Genomic DNA, 21,929 nt, shown 5'->3' on the forward strand with positions numbered 1-21,929 from the left:
CATTTTACGGCTACGACGAAGACGTGTTGGTGGACTCGGACGGACCGTCCTTGTCTTTTCACACCGACAGAACCCCCGACACGGAACCCGAAGAGGTAGCCCGCCATTTCTGCCAGCGTATTGGCACCAAACATTCCTCTTCAGCCTGGAATCGGACTCGTCTTTGCGTCGCGGGTGCTTTGTCGCCGGTCTGACTGATTCTGGTACTAGTGCTGTGTTGCATTGGTGTGTGCATGAAGAGGCGGAGCTTCGCTACCGCCAGCTGACGCAAGAATATCAAGCGCTGCAACGAGCCTACGCTCTGCTAGCCCAGACCAGCGAAGGGGACTACGACGCCGAGAAGGAGATCAAGGTGGCGCCCCTTCCCGCAACCCCCGGCCGGGTCGCAGCCTCCCCGTTCTCACCCAGCCTCGGGTGTTCTCTGGTCTGAAAGGAGGAGGAGGAGCCTCCCTCCTCCTCCTTTCAGACCAGAGAAAAGCTGATGGTAGAAATGGGTCACTATCAAAGCAGAGTAGCAGATCTGGAGTCAGCGCTGAAGCAACAAGGACAGGTAAGCTCATCAATGAGCACACCTTTTTCTCAGACAAAATAGCTACATTCTTCAGTCACTCATTCGTCTGGCATTACTGGACCAACCCCCCCCCGAATGTGGCTGGGAAAATGCGGAGAAAAGCAAATGTCATTTTCCAGTCAACCAAAGAATTTGTGGATGAAAATGACACAACATTCCAAAGCTGTCCACGCGTTTGTCTCTTCTAGAATGTCAAGTGGGTGGAGGAGAAGCAGCTGCTGCGTCAGAGCAATCAGCAGTTGGCCGAAAAGGTGACGGAAAGAAAGGCGCTGGGCGGAGTCGCTTGGCGTCACACCCGTCGGGAAGCCCCGCAGATGAGGTCTGACTGTCTTTTCAGGTCAGGCGGATGGAGGCGGAAGAAGCGCGTCTGAAAGAGCACATCCAGGATATCCGAGACCAAAACGAACTGCTTGAGTTCCGCATCCTGGAGCTGGAGGTGGGAAGACTCGCACAAGCGTGTTGAGGCCAGAGATGTGACGGACGGACGGACGGACGGACGGATGCATGCCTCTGCCTTTCAGGAGAGGGAGTGGCGCTCCCCCGTCTTAAAGTTTCTGCAAGTCCGTTTCCCAGCCCTTTGCAGATCTACTGCGAGGCCGAGGGCGTGAGCGTACGTAAGGCGTCCCTCGCAACCCTAACCTTAACCCGAGGTCCCAGAACACCTTACATTGCTCCTTGCGCCTGAAGTGAATTTTGAACTTTAGGCGTATCTGTATGTTGCATTAGATGATCCACTAGTAGCAGTAAGACTATCAAACTATATTTGCTGTACAGAAAAGCTTTAGTTTCAGTAATGTATAAGTACTTGGTAGAAGATAGAAGGGCCAGTTGTCCGTGACCAGGGAGAATTCAGTTTCAGCAATGTGTGCAATCCTATAATAAGGGAAAGTGGCTGTTGTTGTCCATCACCAACAGCGCTGGTCAAGATCTCCTTTTTAGGACTGAAGTAAACTAGTAGATTGAAAACTACAGCTGTTACCCCAAGCCGTGACATCAGCTTCTTGTCAGGTATAAAAGCTACGGGCCTGACAAGAGGGGGGGTTGGTTCGAGCAGGGGTCGTTCGTTGGTCCCAGGGCTCGCTCTAGCGCGGGTTCGCTCGCTCTCGCTCGCTCCCCCTTTTGGGGGGGGAGGGCTTTTTTACATCCATGCCTTGGGCCACTCAACTTTTTGGAAAGACTTCACTCTGACATCGGTTAAATAAAATCTTTTCCCAATCAGCCGTGGTCCCTGAAGTGCTCATTCGTCGGGAAACAGCCACCGATCACCGAGTGTTTTTTGAAGACCAGCGAAGCAGAAAAAACCATATACCACATTTTTGGCGTCACGAACAGGATTCGTGTTCTCCAGGGGACCGTCCCGTCCGCTCTCTCCGCGAGCATCCAGCGGCCAGCCGACAACTTGTTTTGAGGTGAGTTGCTTGCACTCAAAGTCGCCGCAGCATGCTCGCTCTTGGAAAGGGGGGGAGGGAGCGTTGTCCCCCGCACGGAGGACAGTTAAACGGATCTGAGGGGGCCACGGCGGGCTCCAGGGAAAATTGTCTCTCCTAGTCAAAAGCCGTCATAATGCGACTTTTGAAGGGGGAGTGGCCCCAAATAGAGACAGCGAAAGAAAAGTAAAATAAAAACAGGAAAATAAATAAAAAACAATAAATAAAAAGGGAACAGTAACAAAACGTTTTGGGAATTGTATGAATGACATGTCTGGTGAGAATGATAAACGAGAAGAAATAAACGCTCCAGGGAGGGCGAATGTGAAACAGGACAGGTTGTCGAGAACAACGCTGGTCGGCTGTCACGAGAAGAAAATAGTAGGAAGTCCCATAAAACGTGGACGTGGAAATTAGTCGTTTCAATGGTCCGGCGGAGGATCGAAATTTTAGCTGTGTGATTGTGGCGGAAACACGGGTACGATTGAATTATGTTGTGACAAGAGATAACCCACACCATCTAGCTCCCAGACGGACATTCCTGGGGCAAGCCGGGACACTGCAAGCGCCAAGTGCGATTGTCGAGATGTTCGGTGGTTGTGCTAGTCTCTGCCAAAGTCCAACGCAAAAGGGAGGTTGCGTCGACCGCGTTTGGCCAAAAGGAACGAGCGCAACCTTGGCATCCGTACCGTGGGAGTGGATGGAGGAAATATCCGGCCAGGTCAGGGACCTGTGGGCCGAAGAGAATGATGCGCGCGAAGCCACGTCGTTTGGGCACTGATCGAATTAGAGGTGTATGTGAGTTATAAGGCTTATCAATTTAAATGCTGGTGTAAGAGGCCCCCAGGTAAAACTTAAAAGGACTGGCGGTTCTTGAATATTGATTAAGCTGATATGATCTGCTTGCGGTTCGATTCCTCTATGGGGACGTGTCATAATAGCATACACATCTGTCAAAGTTTGATAAATTTGAGCCTGTACAGACCGCGTTTGGGAAATAGGTGCTGGACGGCATTGTGTGTGCATAGGAAATCCCTCTGTGTGAAAAAGGGAAAACGTGGCAATGAGGCCTCGGAGTGCAAGGATTGGTATACCTTGGGAAAAAAGTAATTTGTGTGCACACTTAAGTTAAATTCTGCAGAAAATAAAGGGGAAAATATAAAGCGCTATTAGAAACGAAACGAAACGAAAGTTAAGTAAGACGTGCGTATTTGTCAGTGCATATCTGCACTGTTAAACACCAAACTGCATAGCCGCAGTTGGCAAACAGCAAAACGTGGAATGGATTCGAATCCTGCTCTGTCTTCTATGTTTGTGCGTGAGCGTTTATCGCTCAACGGCGTCTGTTTGTGATTGTCTGCGCGTGCAGAGACGTGTGGGATCCCTGTGTGTGTGTGTGTGTGTGTGTGTGTGTGTGTGTGGGTACCCATGGATGTGTGTATGTGAGCGTGCGTGTGTGCGCGTGTGCGCAATCGTGAGTAAGTGTGTGTGTGCTCTTGAGTGCGTGTGAGTGCTTGTAGAAGAAACAAATGGAATGGATAGGATAGTGTGCTTCTCGGTGCTCTGGGGTGCGTGCCCGCCTGCGGTGCCCGCTCGGGGAGAGGAATCTGGCTTCGGGGGCGGGACAGGGAGTGGCCAACCTGTACCTGCCCACCGTGTTTTAAGGCTAGGTACTCCTCGTGTGGGTGACGTGGGGGCGGGGCGCGGGGCCAGAGTTGTGCCCATTTTGGGGCCTACCTTGCTGGTAGCGAGAGGGGCAAAAGAATGCATGACCAACAGTGGAGGTACTGAGCTAACTGCAACCCATGATAATTAATGTCCCATAGCTGTCTAACAAGAGAAACAAGAAGCATGCATATGTTAAGCCATACGACACCAATATAGATGAGTATGTAGGTATGTCGAGAGGAGTGTGTCATTAACATTTCAGATTTTCTGTTTACATAAAAAACCCGACACAGCGGATACATCCATTGGCTCCAGGACAAAGAGACACAGACTGAACTTAGAATGAATGTTTAACAGCCGGCTAACAGGTGAAGACTAATTTATGAGCGCAAGAGAGGTATCAAGTGAGGGCCACAGTGCCAGCTAGAATTAAAGGAATTCTCTGGATTTAGACATAGAACTGCATCGTACTCACGGAGAGCCCGCTCATAAATTTTGGCTCGACAAGGGCGACCAGCGCCTATGTAACAAGACTCACAGGTCAAAAGCAGTAAGTCCAAATTAGAGGAGGAGATGCCAACGAGGAGATATTGGATTTGGAAGTAATCTGTTGGTTCTCTTAATACCCTTGTAAAAGTCTACTCGGTACAAATAAATTAGCGATAGGAGCGATTTAGAAGTCCAAAAGTAAGAAATTCAGATGAAAATCACATCCTAGATTTGAATAGAGGAGCCTAACAGGAGCATGGGGAAAGTGAACAGCTGAGAAATGGCTTTCAATGTAGTGGCAGTGAATTTAAAGATTCAAGATAGTTCAGTAATATCTGTAAAGTGAGCATAACACCATTGATACTTAAGTCAAAATGGAGATGATACTATGCACAATTTGGAAACTTTATCAGAAATTGAAGGCTCAAATCAGGAAAGGTAATGAAGAGGATGGCATAAAATCAAAGTTAGGAAAAATAAACAATAGAATGTAGCCTGAAAATAGAATGAGCTTCTGGAAATTGCAGTATAATTGAGAGAAATCACAGTTAAGACTGGCAATTTAAGTTTGGGGTAATCTGCCAATTTACAATGGTTCAAATTAGGTCCATCACAGTACATCCGAGAGTACATGAAGGAAAGGCGCCGTCTTTCTCAAGTGTATTACATCGTCGATAATAGTAGAATTTGAAGTTTGATTAACAAAAGGCACTATGAAATTAATGGCATATTGGGAGATGATATTTAAGTTTGGTATCCCAGTCTGTCTCTTTCAGTGGTCATCAGTTACTCTGAAACTCGATCCCGAGACTCCACCGACAGCTGAGAACAACAAGAAAACGGTGCATGGCTCTGAGGCACCTTTGACCTTCGCAAGAGCAAAGAAGGACTATATTTGTGCTGGGGGGAGCACAACGCAGTACAAAGAACGAAGGAACTCACAAGATGAGAATGGACTCAGTTGAAAATGGACTCATCCAAGAGTGAGAGATGAGTTGACTCTGAGAGTACAACCAAAGACAACAACTTGACAATGAGGTGCGGCGAAAGACACATGAGACCTGAAAGATGCATCAAGCTGCTGAGACGTTACCAAAACTGGTGGAGCTTGGGTCAGAGTGGAGGGAAGCTTGCTTGGACACTGAGTTTGACACAACTGAGGAGTCTTGATAAATAAAGACGTATAAAGAAATAAGGAGCAAAATGTGTAGTGTTACAGAAAAAGGAAAAGCATCATAGTCGGAGATTAAATTTGGATAAAACGGATAGGTTAAAACTGTAAGAAATAAGAGTAGAATCACATTTAGCCCATCCAGCTTAACGATTAGACATTTAGTCATTGACACTTTGGAGAAGGGAACATAGGGCATTAAGACCCATTAGGATGCAGTCAAGAGGTGATTAGATTGTTCAATGGAGCTAATTAATAAATTAGAAGTTAATCACACCTCACGGGGAAATTCTGGTGTCAAACAAGTCCGATAAAATCAAGGAATAACAGCCATGAAAACTTTTGACAGTTAAGAATAATACTGCTACTACTAATACGAAGATTCACACCAAGTGATAGTGAACGCGATGACAAATGTGATAGGACTCGAATAACAAATGCCTTAATATGGCAAAGTGAAAATAACGTGGTGGAGTAGACTGTTGGAGTATCTTTATCCAGCTGCTCGATCAGAACGATGGATTAGGACAAAATTATTTAGGAACCATCTGAGGCTGCTTCTTTCACCATGCTCACCTATGAACATGCTCAACAGTGGAAATGACTGAATTTTTAATCGGAATCATCAGAATCAGAAAATCTTTATTGTCGTTCTACATAGTACAATGAGGGCATTTATTTGGCAATTTTACGGTAAAGGTGAGGTACGAATGTAGGAAATATTTAATTGGGGAGAACATACGGAAATGAAGGGTTATTGTTAGTATTCACTGATTGCCTGCTCACTTACACATACTAAATTTGTTTGTTGTGGTATGAGTGATAGAATCAAATGGAGTGGCATTTGTGTGGTTAGGAATGAGTGTATGTGTTGGGAGCAGTGTGAAAGGCCAAAGTATTTTGGAGTTGGTATGAAAGGGTCACAGTTGAGGGTAAGATTCCTCTCACCTGAGACGGGAACACCCAAGAGTGATGACTAACAGCTGATGGCTAATCAGAGGCACCGTGAACAGCAAAATAGTTCATGGAGAAGGCCGAATTTTACTTTTGTACTTTTGTAAAAGTACTTTTAAGTACTTTTGTTGTACTTGTTTACTTGTTGTCTGTTGTGAGCCATGTCTTGTCACCGTGGGAAAGGGGGGAACGAAATTTCGGTTTCTTTGTGTGTCTTTGGCATGTGGAGAAATTGACAATAAAGCTGACTTTGACTTTGACTTTGAATTCAGCAACATGGATGGACAAGACAGGACTAATATCAAACATTAGGACGATGGACGATATGACATGACAAACCTGGACTCACCCGACAGGGTGACAGACTATGTAAATGACAAGCATACATTTGAAACTTAAGCTTGCTTGTGGCAAGTGCGAGCTTTGCTTTGTTTCTGTGTGTCACTTGACTTATTGCAGCATCAACCGCCAGCCGAGGAGCAGATTGCTGGTTGTTTTATAACTTGTATTACTTTTGCAGGCTGTCGATTGCAGTCTTGGAAAGTTTAGGTTGAATTCACGTGAAAATGTTAACCCTAACCCTTTTGATTTTTATGATGATTGATGATTTTCAGGACGGAATCCCCGTGCACCATGATTCATTGTGTGTCTATTTTCATTTAGTAGATACTCGATGCCTGTATAGTTTTGTGAGTACAAGTGTCCGTTGTTGGTATTGCCGAGTGTGAGGTGCACAGTCAATTTTCAGGAACTTGGGGATGACGGTCCTGGATGAGTGCAAGGTTCGACAGGACTGGCTGCAAGACATATGATGATGTGGTAGGACATTTGCCGGTTCCTTTTTGGATGCCTAATGACGCATTGGGTGAATGTGTCAAAGGGGGGTGGGGTTACGTTTGAATGAGTAAGTAGGTATAAAATTTAATTGTGACATTCAATGTTTTTTTCGGATTCACTTGTTTTTGAGGCTTTAACAGGACGGGCCAGAATTCAACAGGCAGTGATGGAAGGAGCAGAAGAAGAATCTCGAAAGCAAAGCTAATGGGAGATAACAATCTGGAATGGAAGCAAAGCGTGGTAACAATCTAGCGACAGTAAGGGTTAAGGTCTATCAACGGAAAAGCATGAATGATGACAAATCCTAAAGCTAATAGGGATTAGACTGCAGCACAATAGACAACAAATGTTTGGAAGGTAATTAAATAAAATAGGAAATTGGATCAGAAACAAGGAATAGGGAAAATTTCTTAACACATGAATGCATTAAAGCTGCTATTAAAGGGAAAGTATTTAAGAACACATTTCGACGAAGATAAGGTACATACACAAATTGGTTGGACAAAACTGACGAGACTGATACCAATTTGACGATATTGAAAAAAAAACCTAAATCAAAGAGGAAATTTGGAGAGAAAATTAGTATTTGGACTGGGAAAGAGTGATTGCTGAGACGTGATTGACAGGACTTCAGACAGTGACAGCTGCAGCAGGAAAGGCTAACTTGAACGGCTAGCAGTTACTCTGCTACAAGAGAAATCTTGCGAGACTGACAGCAAGACGAGAAATAAGGGGAATAATTCATAACCCCCAGGAGGAGTGTTTGGTTGTTTGTTTGTTTGTTTGTTTGTTTGTGTGTTTGTGTGTTTTAAGGATCACGTGGGCCTCTGGATCATAGGAGTAGATGCCGGGAGCGCTCGGAGGTTCTATTGAGTACTTCGATGAGACGATGACCACCAATCGTCTCGGTGCCCCAAACAACCCCAGAGGAGAAGAATTGTTTGCTGACGACTGCTTAGGGAAATGTCGTTTACTAGGGGTGACCAAAGGGGGGCAGGAGGACTTCCGGCCTACGCTGGGCATTGCTACTTTTTTCATTGCAACTCAAGGTTTTGTGCTGTTGCCATTGTTCAATACTGGCAGTAGCTACCAATTATTGCAGAACTCCTGGACGCTGACTGGGGCCTGGGAAGAGACTCTGAGGACGGTGAAGTGGACATAAAAATCTTGGATGGACAGCAGGCCCTGGGCAGTGATACCAGCGCGGTTCACTACTGAGCATTCAGTGGACTGGATTTGCATCGACAGAAACATACATATGCAAGGGAGCAAAACTAAGAGAGTTTCAACTTCGCAATATGCTGTGATATGGCGTCAATATTATGTCCTTCATTACTTTATCAAATGACCACATGCTGCATTACTTTAATTCATCACATATTAACATCATGATAATGCAGTTTGACTGTTTAGCGGTCGGTGGACAGGTCATTTTATTTCCATACTGTTTTGTGAGCTCATACTGTTTTGTGGATTGTAATGTGCCAGGGCTCCTTACACCTGATTGACACCAGGTGAAGGGAACCACTGGGGATGGTAGAAAGGGCCTTCCTCTTTTTCCTTGTCATTAGACTGGCGAGGTTTTTTCTTGAGGAAGGGCCGGCAACTTTTTGACGCTTCTAACGGGCCACACCAAATTTATTACTTCGCATTTTGTCACCGTTGTAGGGGTATTACCTAAGGGGGGTGGTACCGTCGTCTGTATAATGTGAACTTTAATTTTCTTTACTTGTGGTTCCCGAGAGGCCTCAGATTGTTGTCAGGGAGCAATTGGCTAACTAAATAGTTTGAGTTTTCCTAGTTAAAGTAACCTTAAGTAGCATGCCTCGAGCATAATTTAGGCTGTGCAGGTATAGGCCAAATTGTAGACGTGACCATAAAAAATTTGGTTGGGATAAGATTTTTTTGGTTGTTTACCGATGTCATCTTTTGTTAAACTGTTTTCGGGACATTTGTAACGTCCCGAAGGGGGGAATGAAGTGAATTTTGAACTTTAGGCGTATCTGTATGTTGCATTAGATGATCCACTAGTAGCAGTAAGACTATCAAACTATATTTGCTGTACAGAAAAGCTTTAGTTTCAGTAATGTATAAGTACTTGGTAGAAGATAGAAGGGCCAGTTGTCCGTGACCAGGGAGAATTCAGTTTCAGCAATGTGTGCAATCCTATAATAAGGGAAAGTGGCTGTTGTTGTCCATCACCAACAGCGCTGGTCAAGATCTCCTTTTTAGGACTGAAGTAAACTAGTAGATTGAAAACTACAGCTGTTACCCCAAGCCGTGACATCAGCTTCTTGTCAGGTATAAAAGCTACGGGCCTGACAAGAGGGGGGGTTGGTTCGAGCAGGGGTCGTTCGTTGGTCCCAGGGCTCGCTCTAGCGCGGGTTCGCTCGCTCTCGCTCGCTCCCCCTTTTGGGGGGGGAGGGCTTTTTTACATCCATGCCTTGGGCCACTCAACTTTTTGGAAAGACTTCACTCTGACATCGGTTAAATAAAATCTTTTCCCAATCAGCCGTGGTCCCTGAAGTGCTCATTCGTCGGGAAACAGCCACCGATCACCGAGTGTTTTTTGAAGACCAGCGAAGCAGAAAAAACCATATACCACACGCCTTTCCCCCGGACATCGTCATCAGTGATCTGATGAAGAAGCTGGACATCCTGGGCTATAACGCCGTAAGTGTATGTCGAACTCCTTATGTTCGCACTCCACGAGACTCGGCGGCTCAAATGTGACTTTTGGAAGGCTTTGCGCTGAAAGAAGCTTGTTGACGCTGTGCCTTTGGGCTCTTCTATGTTCTGCAAGCAGAAGGGCTACCTGGATGAAGAGTTGGACTTCAGGAAGTGTTCCATGGACCAGGCTCATAAGGTAAGCCTCCCTCAAATCTCCCGCCGGACCACTGATGGACGAGGATTGCGGCCCAGAGGATCCTGGAGCTGGAGGCCATGTTGTACGAGGCGCTACCGCAGCGGGACTGCCCCGCCACGGACGGCGAAAAAGCCAGCCACGCTGGCGTGAATGACGTGCTGACGGCGGATCAGAGAGAAGAGCTTAGGAGCGCCGTGGACCAATGGAAGCGAGCCCTGATGTGCGAGTTGAGGGAGCGCGACGCTTGCATCCTCCAAGAGAGAATGGATCTGCTGCACAGCGCGCAACAGGTAAGGGCCCAAAGCCAGCCCGGCACTTACTTGCACGCTTACTGGCTTTTGAATGCCACTTTCCATTTGTCCGTCCTAGAGGAACAAAGAGCTGAAAGAATTCATCGAAGCTCAGAAGAGACAAATCAAACAATTGGAGGAGAAGTTTCTGTTTCTCTTTCTATTCTTCTCCTTGGCCTTCATTCTGTGGCCCTAACACCAGCTGGTGAGTGAGCTCCAGCGGCACCGCACTCGACACCTCCGATACACTGCCAGCCGGTCTCAGACGTTGGCAGACGCTCCGATGCCAACGTATACCCCCCGCCACGGTGACAGAGGCACCGCGTCACACCGGCGCTCATCCAATCAGAAGGCAGGAAAAGCAAATTCACATGCAGGGCACTTTTGAACCAGAAGAGAGCGCCACAAAAAACGGTTGTTGCCCCAAACGCGCACTAAAAAGGGTCAGAATAACAAGAGTCCCACTGGCCAGCCGGGGCCACCCGTCCAGCTGTTTCTTCAGGGGGGAAAAAAATTGGAGTCACCGGTGAGTACATTTTGCATTTAGCTCTGCTTTTCTGCTTCTGTCTTCAAGTGTGTGGCATCCTGCGATCAAAGATTCAGCCAACCCCAAAGCGGTTGACCTCAACGTCCCACCACCATGCCTACCAGAGCAGGTGACATGATGCTTTGGACATCCTTCCGTCTCAGATGCCCAAAAGTACTCTTTGCCACATCTGCGGCAATACGGTGTCTTTTCAAAGGTGCAAATAAATCCAGCGTGGGCGGAACACGCACGTCTTCGGTTTTTCCCGCTTTGTTTGTGTGACAGCTGTTGTGAAAATTTTATACAAATAAAGTTGTATAGTACAGGTTTGGCCAAGCCGCAACTCCCGAACCGCATGCGGCTCTTTTATGTTCATATCAACATTTGTGTGTGTGTGTGTGTGTGTGTGTGTGTGTGTGGGGGGGGTTGTGCGTGTTGGCTTCACTTGAGTTCAATTTGGTATTTTGGTCATAAGCGCATGTGGTGAAATTCCACAAAGTAGGATGGGCAAACACATTTCTTTAAACTATGAGTGTCAATTGGGCTCTCGAAATGGCAGGGAAAAGATGCACAGCAAAACGAAAATACGTAGATGAACACAGGACGTTTTAATCAGAGTGGGAAAGTTTCTATTTTTTGTTGAACGTGATGGCAAACCATTCTGCCTGATATGTCAGACCTCAGCGCATTTCAAAGATTCAAATCTTCAGCGCCATGCACTTCAGCTCACTCCATGCTAACATTGATCAGGCGTCGAACCCGCAACATCATGCTTAAGAGGTGGCCATGCTAACCAGTGCGCCATTATGTCAACGCATAATAACTAAGTCTACTGATCAAAACAGCGGTTACTATATGACGTCGCTACGTCGTGGTCACGTGACGCAGACAAGACGTCAATGGACGTGGGCAGAGTTAACTTGTTTAAAAGGGAGTGGGCAGAAGAAATATTTAATTTATTTAAATCTATTTTGAGTGCACACCATTATGCCAATGCATAACAACTGTAAATCTACTAAACAAAACAGCGGTTGCTATATGACATCTGCCACGTCGTGGTCACGTGACATACGTGACGTCGATGGGCGTAACTTTCGCCGGAATTCAAATCCGCGGGGAGAGTTAACTTGTTTAAAAGAGAGTGGGCAGAAGAACTATTTAATTTATTTAAATCTATTTGGTGTGTGCGCCATTATGTCAATGCATAACAACTGTAAGTCTACTAAACAAAACAGCGGTTGCTATAGGACGTCTGCCACGTCGTGGTCACGTGACGCGGACGTGACGTCGACGCCTACTTTACATCCCACCGATCACAGGACCCCTCGGCTGCATAACCGTGCCCCCTTCCCAACCAATCGGATTTGCTATACGCGAAAACGACGCCAATGGAAAGAGCTTCCGCCCAAATTTAAATCCGTGGGCGTGGCTCGCAGCAGGAAGTAGGAAAATGGCGGCGATGTTGACAAAGACACGGCGGATGGTAACATACGACTAACAAGAGAAATATTTTTATTTTCTGCTTGCAACTGGACCGTCCAGAGCGTACACGGTAAGTACAACTCATCGTTTTTAAAAAGAAGTACTTTTGTTGCCCTGAAAAGCGAGTGAGCGTGGCGTTTGTGGGGGACGTCGAATTTCGACGATTCTTTCTGGTCAACGGTTGTAAATGATTGTGTTGATTAAAAAAGAAAACTTGATGTAACTCTACTTTTAACTGCCGTTTCAGATAGATTTGGAATTGCATCACATCCAATTTTGCCTAGAGCGTACACGGTAAGTAACACTCGTTGTGTTTAAGGAGATTTACGTTTGTAATAGCAGAAGTGTAGCCGCGTTGCGTTGTACGTGTGAATGTTGGTCCAGGCGAAATGTTAATGTTTAATTTCATTCCTTTAGGTTCCACGGTGTTTGTTGGCTGCAAGTTTTCCACTGCAAGAAGAGGCTCATATCATTGACCAGGAGCGAGCTACAATGGTGAGTAGCCATAACATTTATGTTAAACACTTCCTATTTCATGTCTAACAGTACTTGATTTAACAAATAACCATAAATAAATACAGTGTGGGCACTGAAGTTAACATATGTGATTATACTGCCTAATCTGTCACCGAGTAGATTGTTGCAAAGTAATATAAGATCCAAAGTTGTAATTCAGAATAGTTTTCAAAAGAAGGCCATTAGAATTATATACAAGTCTGATTACCCTGAACAAGCTATTAATTAAATCACAAATTCTTCAATTCAAAGATTTGGTAGATTATCAGACAAATAATGTCTAACAGTAATTGATTTAACACATCACGATAAGTAGATTGAGTGTGGGCACTCTCAAGTTAGCATATTTGATTATACTGCCTAATCTGTTACAGAGTATGTTGTTGCCAAGTAATGTAGAATAGATCCAAAGTAGTAATCCAGAATAGTTTTGAAGAGGCCATTAGAATAATAAACAAATCTGATTACCTTGAACATAATAACAAGCTAAGTGTTTAATATGTCCTATGAAGTCAAAATTGGGCACCATCATGTGGTGAAATTTGGAATTGCATCACATCCAATTTTGCCTGGGAACAAACAGATTAAATAAATCTTAGTTTTGAATAAGCCACTCCTTCTCAAACAAGTAAACTCTGCCCATTTCGCGCAGTAGATGTTCTGTTAATATCTAGTATTTATACAAAGTCATAATTTAAATTGCTTTCAACCTTCATTCATCGGTTCAACCAACATTACTCGCTCTTATTACCAACTTGTATTGATTTAACTAAGCGTTTAATACTTCCTATCAGGTCTCAAGGCAAGATTTGGCAAAATACAGTTTCAGCAAATCCAATTTTGCCAGGGAACAAAAATAGATTAAATAAACTAAATAAGTCTTCTTCCCATTAAATAAATCAGAAAAGTCTGTCTTGTAACCAGTCCTCTTCAAACAAGTAAAGTCTGCCCATTTTGTGCCGTAGATTTTGTGTCTATGCCTAGTATTTAAACAAAATCATAATTTAAACGACTTCTTTCCTTCATTCACTTTGGAAATTTGGAATTGCAGCAAATCGAATTTTGCCAGGGAACAAAAATAGATCAATTAAACTAAATAAGTCTTCTTCCCATTAAATAAATTAAAAAAGTCTGTCTTGTAACCAGTCCTTTTCAAACAAGTAAAGTCTGCCCATTTTGTGCCGTCGATTTTGTGTTAATGCCTAGTATTTATACAAAATCATAATTTAAAGGACTTCATTCCTTCATTCACTTTGGAAATTTGGAATTGCAGCACATCAAATTTTGCCTGGGAAGAAAAGTAGATTAAATAAATTTAATAAGTCTTACTACTTCCCATTAAATAAATTAAATACGTCTTACTTGTTCCCACTCCTTTTCAAAACAGTAGTTTAAAACGAGGGCCCTTCACTCAATCTTTAACCTCAACCCCGCACGTTGTGTTGTATCTGTGAATGTTGGTTGTGGCCAAATGATAGTTTTCTTTCATTCGTTTAGGTTCCAAGAAAACTTGATGTAACTCTACTTTTAACTGCCGTTTCAGATAAGCGGGTATTACGTCGCAGTCATGTGCCGCGGATATGACGTAATTGCCCGAACCTCCGCCAAAATTCAAATCTGTTGGCGCGATGGCCGTGAGCCACTGAGCAGCGACGATTATCAACGGAAATATCTTTATTTTCTGCTTGCAACTGGACCGTCTAGAGCGTACACGGTAAGTAACACTCATTGTGTTTAAGGAGATTTACGTTTGTAATAGCAGAAGTGTAGCCGCGTTGCGTTGTACGTGTGAAAATTGGTCGAGGCGAAATGTTAATGTTTAATTTCATTCCTTTAGGTTCCACGGTGTTTGTTGGCTGCAAGTTTTCCACTGCAAGAAGAGGCTCGTATCATTGACCAGGAGCGAGCTACAATGGTGAGTAGCCATAACATTTATGTTAAACACTTCCTATTTCATGTCTAACAGTACTTGATTTAACAAATAACCATAAATAAATACAGTGTGGGCACTGAAGTTAACATATGTGATTATACTGCCTAATCTGTCACCGAGTAGATTGTTGCAAAGTAATATAAGATCCAAAGTTGTAATTCAGAATAGTTTTCAAAAGAAGGCCATTAGAATTATATACAAGTCTGATTACCCTGAACAAGCTATTAATTAAATCACAAATTCTTCAATTCAAAGATTTGGTAGATTATCAGACAAATAATGTCTAACAGTAATTGATTTAACACATCACGATAAGTAGATTGAGTGTGGGTACTCTCAAGTTAACATATATGATTATACTGCCTAATCTGTTACAGAGTATGTTGTTGCCAAGTAATGTAGAATAGATCCAAAGTAGTAATCCAGAATAGTTTTGAAGAGGCCATTAGAATAATAAACAAATCTGATTACCTTGAACATAATAACAAGCTAAGTGTTTAATATGTCCTATGAAGTCAAAATTGGGCACCATCATGTGGTGAAATTTGGAATTGCATCACATCCAATTTTGCCTGGGAACAAACAGATTAAATAAATCTTAGTTTTGAATAAGCCACTCCTTCTCAAACAAGTAAACTCTGCCCATTTCGCGCAGTAGATGTTCTGTTAATATCTAGTATTTATACAAAGTCATAATTTAAATTGCTTTCAACCTTCATTCATCGGTTCAACCAACATTACTCGCTCTTATTACCAACTTGTATTGATTTAACTAAGCGTTTAATACTTCCTATCAGGTCTCAAGGCAAGATTTGGCAAAATACAATTTCAGCAAATCCAATTTTGCCAGGGAACAAAAATAGATTAAATAAACTAAATAAGTCTTCTTCCCATTAAATAAATCAGAAAAGTCTGTCTTGTAACCAGTCCTCTTCAAACAAGTAAAGTCTGCCCATTTTGTGCCGTAGATTTTGTGTCTATGCCTAGTATTTAAACAAAATCATAATTTAAACGACTTCTTTCCTTCATTCACTTTGGAAATTTGGAATTGCAGCAAATCGAATTTTGCCAGGGAACAAAAATAGATCAATTAAACTAAATAAGTCTTCTTCCCATTAAATAAATTAAAAAAGTCTGTCTTGTAACCAGTCCTTTTCAAACAAGTAAAGTCTGCCCATTTTGTGACGTCGATTTTGTGTTAATGCCTAGTATTTATACAAAATCATAATTTAAAGGACTTCATTCCTTCATTCACTTTGGAAATTTGGAATTGCAGCACATCAAATTTTGCCTGGGAAGAAAAGTAGATTAAATAAATTTAATAAGTCTTACTACTTCCCATTAAATAAATTAAATACGTCTTACTTGTTCCCACTCCTTTTCAAAAAAGTAGTTTAAAACGAGGTCCCTTCACTCAACCTTTAACCCTATTTATTCACCTTCTAGGCTAAGTGTTGAAGGCTAAGTGTTAAAGGCTAAGTGTTAAAGGCTAAGTGTTAGAGGCTAAGTGCCAGAGGCTAGGCGCCAGAGGCGAGTTTTTGTGGGCTGAAGTTTTAGTGGGGTTAGTGTGAATACAATCCAAAAGAATACAACAGAATACAATACAATAGAATATAATACATAGATTAAATTCAATAGCTCTTACTACTTCCCATTAAATAAATTAAATACGTCTTACTTGTTCCCAATTCTTTTCAAAAAAGTAGTTTAAAACGAGGGCCCTTCACTCAACCTTTAACCTCAACCCCGCACGTCACATTGTGTTGTATCTGTGAATGTTGGTTGTGGCCAAATGATAGTTTTCTTTCATTCGTTTAGGTTCCACGGTGTTTGTTGGCTATGTTTTCCACTGTCAGAAGGATGAAAATACAAAGTACAACGCTTGGACGTGGGCGAAGACGTCACCGGTGAGTCCTTCCTTCCTATTTATTTACCTTCTAGATGCTAGAGGCTAAGTGTTAGAGGCTAAGTGTTAGAGGCTAAGTGTTAAAGGCAACACAATACGAACAACACAACACAATACGAACAACTCAACACAATATGAACAACACAATATGAACAACACAACACAATACGAACAACACAACACATTACGAACAACACAACACAATACGAACAACACAACGATACTGCACTGAACAACACGATACCGCACTGAGAAACACGATACCGCACTGAACAACACGATACCGCACTGAACAACACCATGCCGCACTGAACACCATGCCGCACTGAACAACACCATCCCGCACTGAACAACACCATGCCGCACTAAATAACACCATGCCGCACTGAACAACACCATGCCTCACTGAACGACACCATGCCGCACTGAAAGACACCATGCCGCACTGAACGACACCATGCCGCACTGAAAGACACCATCCCGCACTGAACACCATGCCGCACTGAACAACACCATCCTGCACTGAACAACACCATCCCGCACTGAACAACACCATGCCGCACTGAACAACATTATGCCGCACTGAACATTATGCCGCACTGAACAACACCATGCCGCACTGAACAACACCATGCCGCACTGAACAACATTATGCCGCACTGAACAACACCATGCCGCACTGAACAACACCATGCCGCACTGAACAACACCATGCCGCACTGAACAACATTATGCCGCACTGAACAACACCATGCCGCACTGAACAACACCATCCTGCACTGAACAACACCATTCCGCATTGAACACCATGCCGCACTGAACAACACCATCCCGCACTGAACAACACCATCCCGCACTGAACACCATGCCGCACTGAACAACATTATGCCGCACTGAACAACATTATGCCGCACTGAACAACACCATGCCGCACTGAACAACATTATAACGCACTGAACAACACCATCCCGCACTGAACAACACCATGCCGCACTAAACAACATTATGCCGCACTGAACAACATTATGCCGAAATGAACAACACCATGCTGCACTGAACAACACCATGCCGCACTGAACAACACCATGCCGCACTGAACAACACCATGCCGCACTGAACAACACGATCCCGCATTGAACACCATGCCGCACTGAACAACACCATGCCGCACTGAACAACACCATCCCGAACTGAACAACACCATGCCGCATTGAACAACACCATGCCGCACTGAACAACACCATCCCGCACTGAACAACACCATCCCGCACTGAACAACACCATGCCGCACTGAACAACACCATGCCGCACTGAACAACACCATCCCGCAATGAACAACACCACCCCGCACTGAACAACATTATGCCACACTGAACAACATTATGCCGCACTGAACAACACCATGCCGCACTGAACAACACCATTCCGCACTGAACAACACCATGCCGCACTGAACAACACCATGCCGCACTGAACAACACCATGCCGCACTGAACAACACCATGCCGCACTGAACAACATTATGCCGCACTGAACAACACCATCCTGCACTGAACAACACCATGCCGCATTGAACAACACCATGCCGCACTGAACAACACCATCCTGCACTGAACAACACCATCCTGCACTGAACAACACCATCCCGCATTGAACAACACCATCCTGCACTGAACAACACCATGCCGCACTCAACAACACCATGCCGCACTGAACAACACCATTCCGCACTGAACAACACCATGCCCACTGAACAACACCATCCTGCACTGAACAACACCATCCCGCACTGAACAACACCATGCCGCATTGAACAACACCATCCTGCACTGAACAACACCATCCTGCACTGAACAACACCATGCCGCACTGAACAACACCATGCCGCACTGAACAACACCATGCCGCACTGAACAACACCATGCCGCACTGAACAACATTATGCCGCACTGAACAACATTATGTCGCACTGAACAACACCATGCCGCACTGAACAACACCATCCTGCACTGAACAACATTATGCCGCACTGAAAAACACCATGCCGCACTGAACAACACCATCCCGCACTGAACAACACCATGCCGCATTGAACAACACCATGCCGCACTGAACAACACCATGCTGCACTGAACAACATTATGCTGCACTGAACAACACGATCCTGCATTGAACAACACCATGCCGCACTGAACAACACCATCCTGCACTGAACAACACCATCCTGCACTGAACAACACCACCCCGCACTGAACAACACGATCCCGCATTGAACAACACCATCCCGCACTGAACAACACCATGCCGCACTGAACAACACCATTCCGCACTGAACAACACCATGCCGCACTGAACAACACCATGCCGCACTGAACAACACCATGCCGCACTGAACAACACCATGCCGCACTCAACAACACCATGCCGCACTGAACAACACCATGCCGCACTGAACAACACCATCCCGCACTGAACAACACCATGCCGCATTGAACAACACCATGCCGCACTGAACAACACCAACCCGCACTGAACAACACCATGCCGCACTGAACAACATTATGGCGCACTGAACAACATTATGCCGCACTGAACAACACCATGCCGCACTGAACAACACCATGCCGCACTGAACAACACCATGCCGCACTGAACAACACTATGCCGCACTGAACAACATTATGCCGCACTGAACAACACCATGCCGCACTGAACAACACCATGCCGCACTGAACAACACCATGCCGCACTGAACAACACGACGTCGCACTGAACAACACGACGCCGCACAGAACAACACGACGCCGCACAGAATAACACAATACCGCACAGAACAACACAATACCGCACAAACAGTTTTAGATAATATTACGTCGCAGTCATGTGACGCGGACATGACGTCAATAGGCGGAACTCACGGCAAAATTATAATCCGTGGGCGTGGCTTGCAACAGGAAGTAGGAAAGCGGCAGTTCTGGCAAACAAGACACAGCGGTTAGTAACACGATGACTAACAAGGCAAATATTTTTGTTTTCAGCTTGCAACTTGACCGTCTAGAGCGTACAAGGTAATTACAACTGTTTTTTTTTAGCCCTGAAAAGCGAGGGAGTGTGGCGTTTGGGAGGAATGTCGAACTCGGCGTCTGCTTCCAGCCACAGACGCCAAATTTCGACGATTATTTCGACTGGTCAACGGTTGTAAATTATTGCGTTGACTAAAAACTTTATTTAACTCTACTCTTAACTTTGCCGTTTCAGATATGCGGGTATTACACCGCGGAAATGACGTCAATAGGCTGAACTCTCGCCAAAATTCAAATCTGTGGGCGCAATGGCCTTGAGCGAGACACCGGATACAAACACGACGATTATCAACAGAAATATCTTTATTTTCTGCTTGCAAGTGGACCGTCTAGAGCGTACACGGTAAGTACAACTCATTGTGTTTAAAAAGATTTACGTTTGTGTAGTTTGCGTTGCGTTGTATCTGTGAATGTTGGTTGAGGCTAAATGTTAATGTTTAATTTCATTCCTTTAGGTTCCACGGTGTTTGTTGGCTGTATGTTTTCCACTGCAAGAAGAGGCTCGTATCATTGACCAGCAGGAGCTACAATGGTGAGTACCCCTTTCGTCTTCCATTTATGTTAAACACTTCCTATTTCATGTCTAACAGTACTCGATTTAACAAATAACCATAAATAAATACAGTGTGGGCAGTCACGTTAACATATGTGATTATCCTGCCTAATATGTTTATCACAAATATGTCACTAATCACTAATATGTTTATTTGTTTATCACAACACCTTTGGACCTTCAGCAATCGATTATTTACCTTCATCTACATAGAGACAGAACGATGGTGTCTTAAACATCTCATTCATTTCACCAAATAACTTCACGCAGGTGGATAACGGCCGTCTCGGTCACGCTATGTTGCGTGATGCAGTTTTGAAGAACCAAATGCATTTATTCAATGAATAAGTCAAGCTAGTTCTATGTTTATGATGTTGTAAGTTACGGTACCGATTGAAGTTGAGTTCGAAGCCAGTGGAAAACAGCGCTGCGTTTGTGCTCTCCAGGTACAAATGTTGTGATCTCTGACTGACGACCGGGCGAGACTCGAGTAAGAGATGTCCAAACGAGCTCCGGCAGGGCGGGCCAAGGCGGAGCGAACGGACGCCCTTCAGGCCGCCAATGACGAGCTGAGAACCAAACTGATGGACGTCCAGTTAGAACTTCAGCAGGAGAAGAACAAGGTGAAAACCTCAACAGACAGACACTGCCTGCCTCCCTGCCTGCCTCCCTGCCTGCCTCCCTGCCTGCCTCCCTCCCTCCCAGTTTTCCCGATGTAGATTAGACATGCGTGTGCCATGACTGTGTCAGCCTACATCAACAAATGCACCGAGGACGTCAGCACCACTAAGAATATCATCACCCGGGGCAACCAACGACCCTGGATGACTGAGGAGGTACGTCAAACGCTACGAGCGCGGAACTCTGCCTTCAAGTCTGGCGACAAGGAGACACTGAGGACAGCGAGAGCCAACTTGAACCGTGCCATCAGGATAGCGAAGCGAGACCGCAGTCGAAAATTTCAGGATCGTTTCCACGACGTCAAAAACATCAGGAGTATGTGGCAAGGCATACGGGCGATTACAGACTACAACTCACCCTCCCCCCCCCCCGGTGGGTGTAGTTGATGCTGACTTTCTAAATGGTCTAAATAACTTCTTTGGGAGGTTCGAGGCACTAAACGGCACTCCAGCAGTTAAAACTGTCCCCCATCAGGAAGAGGAGGTACTCTGCCTTGACTCCGCCGATGTGTTGAAGACCCTGAGGAGAGTCAACCCCTGTAAGGCCCCTGGCCCCGACAACATTCCTGGGCGTGTGTTCAGGGAATGTGCAAGTCATCTGGCTGGGGTCATCACAGACATTTTTAACACCTCGCTGGGCCAAGCCACAGTGCCGGCGTGCTTTAAGACTGCCTCCATCATTCCGGTGCCGAAGAAACCTCAAATCACCTCATTTAATGATTACCGGCCTGTTGCACTGACTCCGGTTATGATGAAGTGCTTCGAAAGGCTGCTTAAAGGTCACATCGTTTCCAGACTCCCCCTATTATTTGACCCGTTCCAGTTTGCCGACCGGCAAAACCGCTCCACTCAGGACGCCATCTCCTCCGTTCTTCACCTGAGCCTGGCTCACCTGGAGGAGAAGAACACCCATGTGCGGAGGCTGTTCCTGGACTTCAGCTCAGCGTTTAACACCATCATCCCACAGCATCTGGTAG

The 21,929-nt window shown here is 44.9% G+C and overlaps 1 long non-coding RNA gene across 1 annotated transcript; it reads left to right on the forward strand.

Annotated features, from left to right (window-relative positions):
• The first annotated feature begins 788 nt into the window (after positions 1-788).
• On the forward strand, positions 789-9,718 carry LOC148385847 (uncharacterized). The gene is made up of 3 exons (XR_015863170.1): positions 789-1,579; positions 1,791-1,980; positions 4,918-9,718. It is a non-coding gene; the product is annotated as an uncharacterized LOC148385847 (long non-coding RNA).
• Positions 9,719-21,929: the final 12,211 nt, after the last annotated feature.

The sequence above is a fragment of the Syngnathus floridae genome, chromosome 15 (assembly GCF_059516105.1).
Source record: "Syngnathus floridae isolate MCC-2025c chromosome 15, RoL_Sflo_1.0, whole genome shotgun sequence".
Lineage (NCBI taxonomy): Eukaryota > Metazoa > Chordata > Actinopteri > Syngnathiformes > Syngnathidae > Syngnathus > Syngnathus floridae.